The sequence below is a fragment of the Ictidomys tridecemlineatus genome, chromosome 9 (assembly GCF_052094955.1).
Source record: "Ictidomys tridecemlineatus isolate mIctTri1 chromosome 9, mIctTri1.hap1, whole genome shotgun sequence".
Classification (NCBI taxonomy): Eukaryota; Metazoa; Chordata; class Mammalia; order Rodentia; family Sciuridae; genus Ictidomys; species Ictidomys tridecemlineatus.
In genome coordinates, this window is record NC_135485.1 from 98,798,097 (window position 1) to 98,811,058 (window position 12,962).

The 12,962-nt window shown below is 35.8% G+C and overlaps 1 long non-coding RNA gene across 1 annotated transcript in view; it reads right to left on the reverse strand.

Moving 5' to 3' along the window:
* Window positions 1-2,309: 2,309 nt before the first annotated feature.
* The window catches only part of LOC120892548 (uncharacterized), a 66,834-nt gene continuing 56,181 nt past the window's right edge, over window positions 2,310-12,962 (reverse strand). The window contains exon 3 of the long non-coding RNA XR_013426045.1: window positions 2,310-2,525. This is a non-coding gene — a long non-coding RNA (uncharacterized LOC120892548). The remainder of the gene's footprint in view (window positions 2,526-12,962) is intronic.

Sequence of the window (12,962 nt, forward strand, 5' to 3'; positions counted from 1 at the left end):
TTATATCAGAGAAAACATTAGCATTGTCTTCTCCAGTGCCATCCATTTACCTGCAAATGCCATGATTTTATTCTTTTATTGATGAGTAATATTCCACTGTGTATATGTGTCACATTTTTTTTATCCATTCATCTATTGAAGGGCATCTAGGTTGGTTCCACAGTTTAGCTATTGTGAGTTGTGCTGCTATAAACATTAATGTGGCTGTGTCCCTGTAGTATGCTGTTTTTAAGTCTTTAAGTCTTAAGACTGAGGAGAGGGATAGCTGGGTCAAATAGTGGTTCCATTCCCAATTTTCCAAGAAATCTCCATACTGCTTACCATATTGGCTATACCAATTGGCAGTCCCACCAGCAGTGAATGAGTATACCTTTTCCCCACATTCTCACCAACACTTATTGTTGTTTGTCCTCATAATAGCTGCCATTCTGACTGGAGTTAGATGAAATCTTAGAGTAGTTTCGTTTTTTTTTTTTTTAATCAGGTAAACTAAATTTTCAATATACATTTTAAATTTTTCAAAATAAATAGTGACATATTTTAGAGAACTAATATTTTTATTTTTGATAGCATGCTTTGATTTTCTACCTTTAGGGATAGCTTTTCATATATTATAGAGCTGAAGTATTTCTTCTGTAGAAAGTTAGTCATGTTATCTTAGAAGATGTATAAGTTTGAAAAACATTATATATTCAAAGGTTAGCAGAATTCATTGGTTGGAGGTTGGGCATTTAAGTTATTCATTATTAATAATTTATGTACGATTGCTTATTGAGTCTGATTCTCAGCCAATATTGGAAAAGTATAGATGTATATGATCACCAGAAATCCATGGCTTATGTGGGCGCCCTGACAATCTGGTCATGTCAGAACATGAAGCTCTGGTTGCATGACTGACATGGTTTCACCTAGCTTTCCAAGGAAAGAACTGGAAATTCCCTTATGGTATTTTATAAAACCTAAATTCACTGACATGGAGACTTCAGCATAAAATCCACATTTTACTTGATAACACATTAACACTTTTCTTTCCTAAGGTAAAGATTAAAGAGTATAAAACCAAATTGACAACTTAGAAAAGTGGAAATGTTTGTGAAGAATTCACTGTCATTTTATGATGAAATGATGATTTCTGCCCTTAAGAATTAGAGAAATTCTTTGTTTCCCTTTGAGATAAAAGAAGCTAAAATGTTTTTGTTGAGTAAACAATGGGGACACACATACACACACATAGGCATGTACATGTGCAAGTGTGGTGGTAGTTTTTTCCTAAGACATAAATCATTCTGTTCTTTCCATTGAAATCTTTGGTTAAACTTATTTCAGAGGCCTGGGCTATAGTCGCTCTGCATGGTATGCTTCAGGGCAAGTAAAACATGAATTCCAATAAGCTAAGTCATAGGAGAATAATAGCAGTGCAAAACTGAAAAGCTTAGGATGGGAGATGAGCTAGTTTTTTTCCCTTCTGCATAGACCCCACACAGAGTCTGACTGAGGGAGGTCACTAGTGCAATCAGACTTCAAGGACACAAGAAGACACCCAAGATCTCAGGACCCTATCATGACTTTAACCTGGAGAAGAGATCTGGATGCAGATTTTGAAAGCAAGGCCCATTCAATAATAAAGATACCCCAAAATCTTCATTTAAAATGACGTGTGAATGTTTAAAATTTCTCATTGTCCATTCTTGAAGAAAATCTACCAGTTTTGCTTAGACGTGAGAGTAAAATTAAGAATAATTCAGCTTTTCCAAGGACACAAGCTCCAAAGCATAGTCATCTCTGACTCTTTTTCTTTGTTTCCATTTATTTCAGTAAGTTGTCAAGAACTTCCAGTTTTAGTAGACCAAACACCTCATCAAACTGCCCCTCCTCTCCCATTTCCATGCCCACTACTCAATCTTTCAGCCAAATACTTTGGTATTGGGTAATAAGCTCCTAAATTAATCCTCTAATCCTGGTATTTCCTCTTCCCACTTCCCACACCATGATTAGATTAATTACTAGAAAAACCCACCTTTCAACCTGTCATGACTTTGCTCTAAATCTTTAAGGATGCTAGATAGTAAAACCCAACTCTTTTATTTGGCATTCAAATCCAGCACAACTTAAACTTTAAAACCTTATGGAGCCATGAATAGAAATAATATTTTACAACCACTAAAACTTAGATCTGCTTAACAGTTTACAAATGGTGTTTATGCACACAATCTCATTAGATCCTCTAAAAAAAACTGGTAGGAAGGTGATGTTTACTAATATTATCATTATTACCATGTTTGGGGACATCAGCACAAATGGTTTGTATCTTTTCCTGCATTGTCTTGGGGTGAGGGGAGGAATGTGAAAGGAAAATGGCAAAGAAAAGCAGGGTAGAGGCAGGCTTTGCAAAGTGGCCTGCGGTGGAGGCCAGGCCTGTGTCAGCAAAGGAGTTTACTTCTTGGCTTCTTGAAGAATGAGAGAAGCAAATGGTTGAATTCCTCAGGCCACATTGGCCCCTTCAGAGAAAAAACTGCTGCTGTTACCTGTGATTTGTAATACACCAGAAAAAAAGTTAGTACTGCAAGATTTTTGGTTTGTGATACCAGGGATTGAACCCAGGGCAGTGAGAACACGAGGCAAGTACTTCACCAGTGAGCTGCATCCCCAGCTGGGCTATATAATGTTTTCATGGCTCCTGCTGTTGGTACATGGGAGAAGATGAAATTCATTACAGGAAGAGAAATGGGAGTTAGGAAGAGGATTTGGGGATGACTTACCATCCTAATAACTTTCTTTCACTCTCCTGCAACTTCCTTCTCACCAACCCTCTTTCCTGTTACAGCAGGAAAAAAGACCCCTGACCATTGAGATTGAGCTTGTAGCTCTTCCCTACAAACATCTTCCTCCTTCAGGTTTCCTTGCCTTTCTCATCATGCTACGTGAAGGACTGGTTAGTCTTTGAGTTTTAGGCTAGAGAAGGAGTTTAAAAAGAGCTTGTCTTTTTGTTTTTCTTATGTTGTACTTCCATTTCCTGAATGTTTGTTGCATTTTCCTCTTGCTACTTCCACTGATGATTCCCTCTTCGTAGTCCATAGTCCAAATACAAGCAATCATCTTAATTACCAGTATCAATCATTGGCAGAGCACTTCATGCAAAGCCTCTCCATGAATTGCTGACTAGATTGCAGATGGCCCACCTTTGTATCAAGAGCCCACTCAGACCAATAAGTGAGCCTAATGAAGAGGTTGGGGTGAAATAATTATAACTATAATAGGAAGATGAACATGACAGCCATCATGAGTGATATGTCCAGGAAATGGTCCCCCGTCATGCCTCTACTATCCTTTCTATTGATCCTTCAAAGAACAACTTTTGTTTTTGTTTCCTTCTTGAAACTTTCCCTACTACCTCCGGTCACAACATAATTGAGTGACTAGAATAGAAAGTTTGACATCAAACATCTCACAATCATTACAAAATTCATCCCTTAACTTGGTGCTTCTGAAATTGAAATGTATAGAGAATCATCTAGAAAGCTGATCAATAAACAGATTTTCCAGAGATCTAATTTAATAGGATTGAGTTGGGGCCTCAGAGTTTATATGTCTGACCAACTTCCAGGTGATGCTGGTACTACCTTTCTGTGGATACACTTTGAGTACAACTTCTGAACTTCCTGGGTTTGAGCATATTATGCAGTATCTGCCTTTAGAATGGAGATGTTAACAGCATCTATCTCATTGGACTCTCTTGCATTTACAGGAATCAAAATGTATTCTGTGTTTGATTTATAGTAAGCATAAAAATTAATTGGCTCATCTTCTCATTCTCTGATCTATTTTAATTTTTCAATTAACAATATTAATTCAGTGTCTGAAATATGGTTCTTCTTTAAAATCAACTTAGCACTGATATAAATTCAAATGGTGGTATAGCACAGGTCTCCAGTCAGGTTCCAAGCCACTCGGAGAGGAAGCATGGCTCCATATTATTTAATATAGTAAGCACCTTATGGTTCTCTATGAAGAAACAATGGAGTGTTAGAATGGATAGTCAAGGTCTGATATCCAGTACCTCAGTTTGACTTGTAGCTCTGGTACTTAGAATCTGAGTGAGATTACACAAGTTACTTGGCCTCATCCTTTATTAGTGTCCTCTTATTTAAACTGGAAATAACAATAGTAGCTTTCTCAGAGGGTCATTGTATTAAATGAGGCACAATATGTAAAGCAGTTGGAAGGGTGCTTTCCACATAATAGAACCACATATGTGTTAGTTATTAATATTGAATACATTGTATCATTTCTCCTGGGAGAAAGACTGATAATTTTAAAAGAATAAAAGTTGAATATTAAAACAATATTAAATTCTTTACTAAACTACAGTTATTTTTAAGTATTACAAAATAAAGTTTTTAATTTTTTTCTGGGTTCTATGTTCACACAAAACAAGTTGTATGCTAACTATCATCACATATTCAAAAAGTTGTAAATGTTTACATCTCTTTCAAATTTATGTTGGCTGCCCAGTACTGACGTTGATTCATCATCCTTCCTTCACCATGATACATACTATTTTTTAAAAGAGCTTTCCTGAGTTGAGCCTTTTTACAATTTATAAAAAGTGGTTTTGGGATATGATCAAGCATGTACAGTTGTGAATATTGAGCAAATTTATATATAAATATAATGAGTGGAACATATAAAATATACTCATCATGCTAACATTTTCTTTATTGCTTTGTAACTATTTACTTATCTCTCCTCCTTGCTAACACTACCTTATTAAAATCATAAAAATTTTACTTTCTATAAGCCAGGAAGAATGTGCATGTCATGGCAGAAAGAACATAATTTTTAGAGTCAGACCCCTATGGATTTCAATGAGATCTTCAAACCAGCTATGTGACATTGGGAAAATTCAGCAATGTCTTTTAGTCTTTGCTTTCAGAGTAGAATATCATGAAATATGTAGATAGCATCACTTACCATGAAGTGTCATAGTAAAGATGACATTTGATAATGTATGCACTTGGCTCAAAAAAGATATTATATTAATAGTAGTTAAATACTTTCTTTTATTTTTGGCATCAACCTTGGTGAGTAATACAGTAAAGGTACTTGTTGAAAATATTCCTTGAAATAATTGAGGTATAAATTCAAGATCTTGGTAGTGCTTCATTCTTCATGTTAAATAATTCCAGACTAGAAATCAGTATGTTCAGTAGCTCCAAACCACTGAGCCTTGGCTTTCCTCAACTTTTTCTACACAATGGAAACAATGCAGGTCACTTCATAGTACATTAATTAAATACTGGATTACTCTTTGGGTTAGTTCAACTAACAAACAAAACTATATGAGATAGGAAATTCTAAGAATACTTTTGAATTTTCCTCAAGATTTTTTTAACCTATTCTGTTTTCCTTCTTTCCATGAACACAGTAAAAATTATTTTATTGCAGTGGAATAATTCATCTGAAGAAACTTCTGAGAGAATTCCTAATAGAATGTGTTAGAATGAAAATGCTTATTGGTTATTATCTTGAAATAAGTTGTTTAAAATAATTTCAGGCCACAGATTTTACATTTGTTTAATAGAAAAGATAATACTCACTAAACTGTTTGGTGGTGAGATTGGTTTGCATTTCTAACTCTTTCACCAGTTCTTTCTTTTTATTCAATATATGATATCCCAGTATTAAGGACATTTTGATTGTTCTTATTGCTTCTGTTTTGAATTTCCTCCTATGAGAGTTTCCATTCTTTTGGACAGACAGTGTGGTTATGGCAGTTAGCTAACTGTACCCTAAAATTTAAAGTTCTTCCTGCAGTAGGATATTAGGACAGGAAAACAATTGCACAGTCATGGTAATGTGCATTTAGATGTGGCCATGTGACTACTTCTTTACAAAGGAATGTGTGCCAAGATAATTAAATGGCGGGCATTTTCTATTCTTTCCTTCCCTTCTAGATGCAGAGGACTTCAAGATCCCAGGAAAAGGCAGTACATAATACTGAGTCACTTGTACAGAAAAGCCCCTGGCTGAAAAAGATCAAGTGCAACCAAATTATTAGATGAATGAGGAGGAAACATCTATTGTGTTAAGCCACTAAAACATGAAGATTTATTTGTTGTAGCACCTAGCATTACTCTAATACTATAGAAAAATCGTTTTTCTTTAAATGGCATATGTGTCCTCTGCATATAAACCTGGCAGAGGATTCTATACAGAAAAGGACTATATATGTGTTAAGTAGTAAGTGGAAGTAATCAAATTCCTGCCTTCAGATTATAGGGGAAGTGAGGAGGAGAAGTTTTTAATCTGGACTGCAATGTTAAAAAAATATTGAGTTAACTGCAAATGGTTTTAAAATCACATACAATCACTGGGTGCAGTGGCACATACCTGTAACACCAACGCTTCAGGAGACTGAGACAGAAAGATTGCAAGTTCAAAGCCAGCCTTAGCAAAAGTGAGGTGCTGAGCAAATCAGTGAGACCCTGACACAATAAAACACAAAATAGGGCTAGGGATATGACTCAATAGCTGAGTGCCCCTGAGTTTAATCCCCAGTATCCCCCTCAAAAAAATCACATACAATCTGAATATTTGGCATCTTGAAAATTTGGAGGAGTTTACCACCCCATGTCCATGTTCCCACAATGACCAATTGGCTGTGGGTGAGAACTAGGTGACCAAAAGTTTCCTACAGCTTCCTAACATTTCCTAGAATATTCTGTATAAACTTGGAAAATTTATCAGAATCTACCCAGGTTTATAATCTAGGGAACCAGTTACAGCAGATGGACCAAATGAGAGAATTACAGAGAACTACAGAATAAATTAGGGATTGACACAGTAAAAAAAAAAAACAAAACAAAAAAAACAAAAACAAACAAACAAACAAAAAACTAATATTAAGACTTGAATGGAGAGAAACAGGATAGTGTTGTAGAAGGCTGTGACTGCTTCAAGTGCTGGACCCATAAGAAATACAGCTGTTGCTGAAAAACAGTCGGAAACAGAGGAAGAGAAGGGTTGGGGAGATTAGAAATAACTATCTCCTAATTGAACTTATTATTTAGAAGGCAGGGTGATAGGATTGTGTAACACAATCCTATGGCTATACATATAATAGTGAGTTGGCTAAGAACCTCCCATACTGAGGCCAAACACATTTGTCTGAAGCAAAGTTTGGTGAGAACAGTTTGTTAAGGGAAATTCGCATTGTAGTTCCAGACCTACTGATAGATTTCTTCCAACATGCATATTCTTACCATACAGAGAGAGAGGAATGAGATTAAGAGATTTCTAGAGAACACATGTTGGAGACTTAGGCATAATAAGGATTCCATATTGGGGATGTGATGCAAATAAAATAACAATAATAATTACAGCTTTAGTTGCTCAGAAGTTAAGTATGTAATGCACTTAAGTACCTGGCTTTTCAGAGTCCAGCAATAAAATTCAATTCACATCAGGACTTAATTTTATATACTCTCATATTTGTTTTTTCTGTGTTTCACATCAATAACTGCTGCATTCCTTGCCCTCTTAGTTTTGAACACTGGCAACTTTGGAGTATCCTCCAAAGCATCTTGAGCATGCTTGTCAAATTCCCCTGGAATGTCCTTTCTCAATCTGCTTAGAGTCAGTGTGGTATTGGGGTCAAGAGCATAGACTCTGGAGCCAGATTGCCTAGGTTTGAACTCTGACTCACCCACTTAGGAGCTCTGTGACTTTGGGCCTATTACAAAAATCTCCCCTTAATTGACATTTGTGATATAGAAAATACATTGAGATTGAAAAGTTTAACATTGGATCTAGATAATAACTGAACCCAAACCAAAATTTTCACACTTGCTAAAATTTAAGTTTACAAAATGTATATTCAGCAACTAATTGGGATGCTTTGACTTCATGAAACAGAAATCCTCTTTGGACAGATTTATAGAGAAGAGGCATTTGTGTGTTTGTTAATGAGCAAGCCAAGAGATAGGCCTTAGGTAGGTTCTGGGTTATTCTGCTGGCTCAGTTAGGTCACAAGGACAGGTTCTTTCTGTCTACTCAGCTATCTACAGCCAGTCTTCATTCTTAGGTGGTTTCCTTCCCACTGGCTAGTTTTCTACCAGGGGCAATCTGAGCTTTGTGTTTATTCACATGGCCTGGGTAGGCTGGGTGGTAGTGGCAGAGGGAAGAGTCCAGCATGTCAAGAGAAAAATAGATAATTTTTGAGAAGCAGTGCCTTTTCCAGAACAACTATCAAATCTCTCTGCTCTCTCATTGGCCCACCTTGTCCAAGAACTCCTAACAAGGGATGATATTTGCATGTAATTAACCTAATCTGTTTGTGGAAGGGGAATGGAATGTAGAAAAATAACTACTACCATGCTGAATTGCTTCATTTGTAATGGAAAAAAAACTTATCAGGAAATAAGAGGCTTATTTATATTTTAAATAAAATATATTTTGTCACTATGAATCATGTGAATTATATGATTCAGGTTATGTGCTGAGAATCTCTTAAATGCAATGTAGGAAAATTTTTCATTTAAATTATTTTTATATGGACATGCGTTTAGGTAATTTTAATATCTGGATTGCAGGGGAGATTGGAAAAAGTATCAATTGCCTATTAATAGGTGAATAGTAAAAAGAAGGTCAATTTAAAAAAACAAAACAAAAAGTACTTGTAAGTAAGTAATACCCATTTCCTGCTTTCATCTACATAAACCAGAAAAAAATACTTTACATAATCATTCAAATTAAGAGGGAAGTAAAATTAGAATGAAAAATCTAACTGAATTCCATTGAGGTGTGTTCATATTCATATTACAAAAAAAAAATTCAAGCATATTTTAGATGCCTCAGAATTAACATTTGCAAACAGACAATTTTAAGAACACCACATTGTTATAAAACCCTAGAAAAGTTTTGTAGATCTTTAAACCCTCTAAGATGATTGTGCCATGTTTCAAAGATAACTTGGATTTATAAATTAATTTTATAGGTCAATGAAGTTGTCCACATTTTTTATAGAATTATCATTAACGAATGTGTGAAATGCAGCAGGCAGAACATATTTGATTTTAGTAATCTGAGCTAGACCCTTAAAAGTTAAAATTAAGTTGCACTGAACACTCTCATACCATCAGAAAAGAAAATGGATAGAAGAACTACAAATTAGGAGTAATGATGAAACTGCTATTTTATTTTGAAGAAATACCCAACCAAGACATGAAGGGATTGATGTTAGCTATAGTCATGTTTAATATTTACATTAATCACCTGGAAATGAGAGTAAACAATATGTTAATGAAATTTGCAGATGATACCAAATTGAAGAGTGCTGTTGGCATGCACAATGACAAGATAAATAAATAATTTTGATGTCATATATGTAAGCAAAAATGACCCTTTATTTAAAAAATCAGGCTAATACAATGGATATAAATCAGCTCTAAAAATTCACTATTAGGAAAAACAAGGCATAAATAACAGTTGCAAAGAATTTAACACCTATTTACAGCAGATTTACAGCAGATTTGACTTTGTCAATAATGTAACCTAGACAAATTAATGCGGTATTTGAATACTAGATTTGTTAAATTTTCATTTTACAATGAAAGAAAGGCTGATTCTCTATATAATTCTGACAAGACCAATCTTTAAATATTGAAAACAATTTGATGTTAACCATTGCACCAAATATAAGAAAATGAAATTAAATATGTCTGAGATGAGATGGGCAATAAAAATGATTAAGGAGTTAGCCTGATGAACTTCTAAGGAAAGATTAAAATAATTAATCTTGTAGTCTGCAAACCCAGGCAAAAGAAGCACAGGGGACATATGTAATAATTTTCTTCCCCCAAAGAATAGTAAAACTCCATTCATTCAAAGCAAAAGGCATTCCTTTGAGTAATCCAGATTGATTATTTTGTAATTTTCATTAAAATAACAACCACAGTGATATTTCTGATGGAATGGTAAGTAAACAGTTGTATACAATTATCTACTGTGAAATCATTTGCATATTCCAGGGACCATGTGAGTGAAGGAAAATAATGAAATAAGAATCAGCTACAACAGTGATATCTGCTGAAGAGTCAAATAAGTGTCCAAAAGGAATCATAACAATACTGCTCTGCTGATGATGGCAGATAGAGGTTTCCTCCTTGGTTTTAGAAAAGGGCCCCAAACCACTGCAGTTGGAGTCCTCTCTCTGACTGAAGGCCAAAGTAAACAATGGCATGTTGTTTTTCTATTTCTACATTCTTAAAAAAAAAATGAATGTTTATTTACTCAGTGATTATCCCAAGAAGCAGCATCTTATTGGCAAAGTACTCATTGAGTTTTGGGTGTGATTTTGCTTCTTTTTTTTTTTTTTTTAGTCCTGAGAAGGAAAGACCTCAAGTGATTTCAAACAAATCTGTGCAATGGTTACAGAAACAAGAATCTTGTTCTTTATATAGCAGCTGTTCTTTACTTTCACCAATTTTAACAACAATAAACGATCAATTCTTACTCAAATTTGGGGGTAATGAGGTTTTGTATTCTATGTCTCTATCAAAAGCAGGGCAATAAGGCAAGAGTTCCCACCATTGTCTAAAGGGACTAATTCTGCCACAGTTGTTCTGCATCATCTCTCTCTGAATCTTACCCGATTTGCCCATGAACTGTAGATAGAAACACATTAACTCCAGGGTTCAGTGGACCTACATTTACCCAACTGTGGAACACAGTACACCTGTGTTACAAAGCAGTTGTATTATATTTAGAAGGAAGAAATGGCAGCTTTCCATTATAAACTAACTTGGAAAGATCCTGGAAACTTCTAACTTGGTTAACATATAATCTTTAGTATTTTATGTCTTCGGGGTTAAATTCAATGACTTGCAAGACTTGCATAATTTGTCTTCTCTGATCTTTTATAGTGTCATCTCCAGCCACTCTTTCCCAGCACACAAATACACAAACACTCACATCATGATTTATAACCAAGAAAAATTACATTTCTTAAACCTATTATGCACATGTTATCTTTATTTAGAATTACATTTTTCCTCCCTAGAAAATTTCTGATGATCATTCAAGACGCGGTTCAAACGTTACCTCCTGTGCCAAACCTTACAGCACCTTTTCTTAATCAACTTCCCAGCTCACTCAGAGAGAAGCGGTCACCATTTCCTTTGTGGCTTCACAACACTTACATACACTGTTACACTGGTAATGCAACAGTACCTACAAACACAACTCCAATTGCAGGTATCATTTACTAGTTACCTAATATGTGTCATGCACTAGAGGGGGTATTTTCTATAGTCTTTAGCTTGTCAATAACACCCCAAAATAACATTGTTCTGTGAATAACCTGAGACCCAGAAAAACTGAGAAGTGTACCCGAAGTCATTTGCCAGTTTACATAACTTCACTTACTTCAAATCTGTACTCTTTTCACACGATTGCCTCGTCTCTTTTGTATGTCTCAAGTCTTGCCCTTGTAATTGCATTCAGTAATTTTTTGTTTACAATAAAGTAGTATATCATTATCTTTAGCAACCAGGTTCCATAGCCACATTGTTGGCTTCTGAATCCTAGATTTTAAATCATTAATTAAGTGACTGTGAGCTATTTCGTATCCCCTCCATGTATTGGATTCTTCATCTGTGAAGTAAGAATGATTATTACCTCATAGGGAGGTTTTGAGAATTCAATGAGTTAATATGTATAATAATTATAACAACACCTTCTTGGTTATAAGTATTCCAGATCTGTATGGTTCATGAACCTCTTTCTCATCTAGATTGTGAACTCCTCAAAGGCAGGAATCATATCTCATTCATCTCTTCATCTTCTCCAGCTAGCACAGTGTCTTGCAAAAGCCAGTAACTTGCAATGTAGAATCACAAAAGTAGATTTATGCCAATGGTGAGTTAGTGTGTGGGGAGGGGGATAGAGGTACAGGAGGAGAGAGTCATGTATGTGACACCGATAGATAGTTGCTATGAGTCACTTTTTCCTGACAGGTGAAAAAAAAAGAAAGAACCTGTCAGCCGTGGTGGACTCCAGCAATCCATAATTGCACTCTTCCAGCTGAGAAGCTACGATATATGCTGCAGAACCAATTTCCCCTTGCAAAAGGGACTGAACAGATAGTGAAAAGTCTCAAGAGCTAAGAAAGCATGCTAAGGTGTCAGGAGCTGCTCACCAGCAGCTGCTACTGATCCTCTGCCCCCTCAGCCTAGAGCTGCCAATTCCATTTCTTCATGCTGTGCCTAGGCCTGCAATCCAGAATTGGCTCCTGTTATATGCAATGGTAAAAACTCCCATGAGGAGGGATCTGCTTCAGTGATTAAGGCTGACGGACACCATAATGTGCTCTGCTCTCCTGTTTGCTATTGTTCTGACCCTTTCTCTTCTTATAAATTTCCTGATTTCTATTTCTGTACAGAATTTCAAACTCTCCTCATCCACAACCCCTTCAGATGCCCCATACTCTTCATTCCCTCTGGCCTGATGTCAGCTCTCTCGCCTGTGGCTGACTCTGGAACACATTGACACAGGGTATTTATCTTTGTCTTGTTTCATGCTTGATGGAATTTCCTAATGCTAACCCTGGGTCCAGCCCAGTAGCACTGGTGACCAGCATAGCTGTAAGGAAGCAAATTTGCAGCTGTCCTCAAGTTATGAGGCTTGCACACATTTTTTTTTTTTTTTTACCCCAAGGAAAGAAGTTTTATAGAATACTAGATGGCAGTTACGGGCATGGGAGTTGGAATTAGAACTGATTTGGAGCCGGGCTCTAAATGCCCATTCTTGTACCTTTGAGTAAGTTACTTATCTATCTAAACCTCAATCTCCTTATGTGCATAATGAAGCATATAATAAGTCTTACCTTGTGGCAATAGTATTTTCAATATTTTTAACTAATTAATGCATGAAATATTAGTACTAATATTATCAAAGGCAGATTC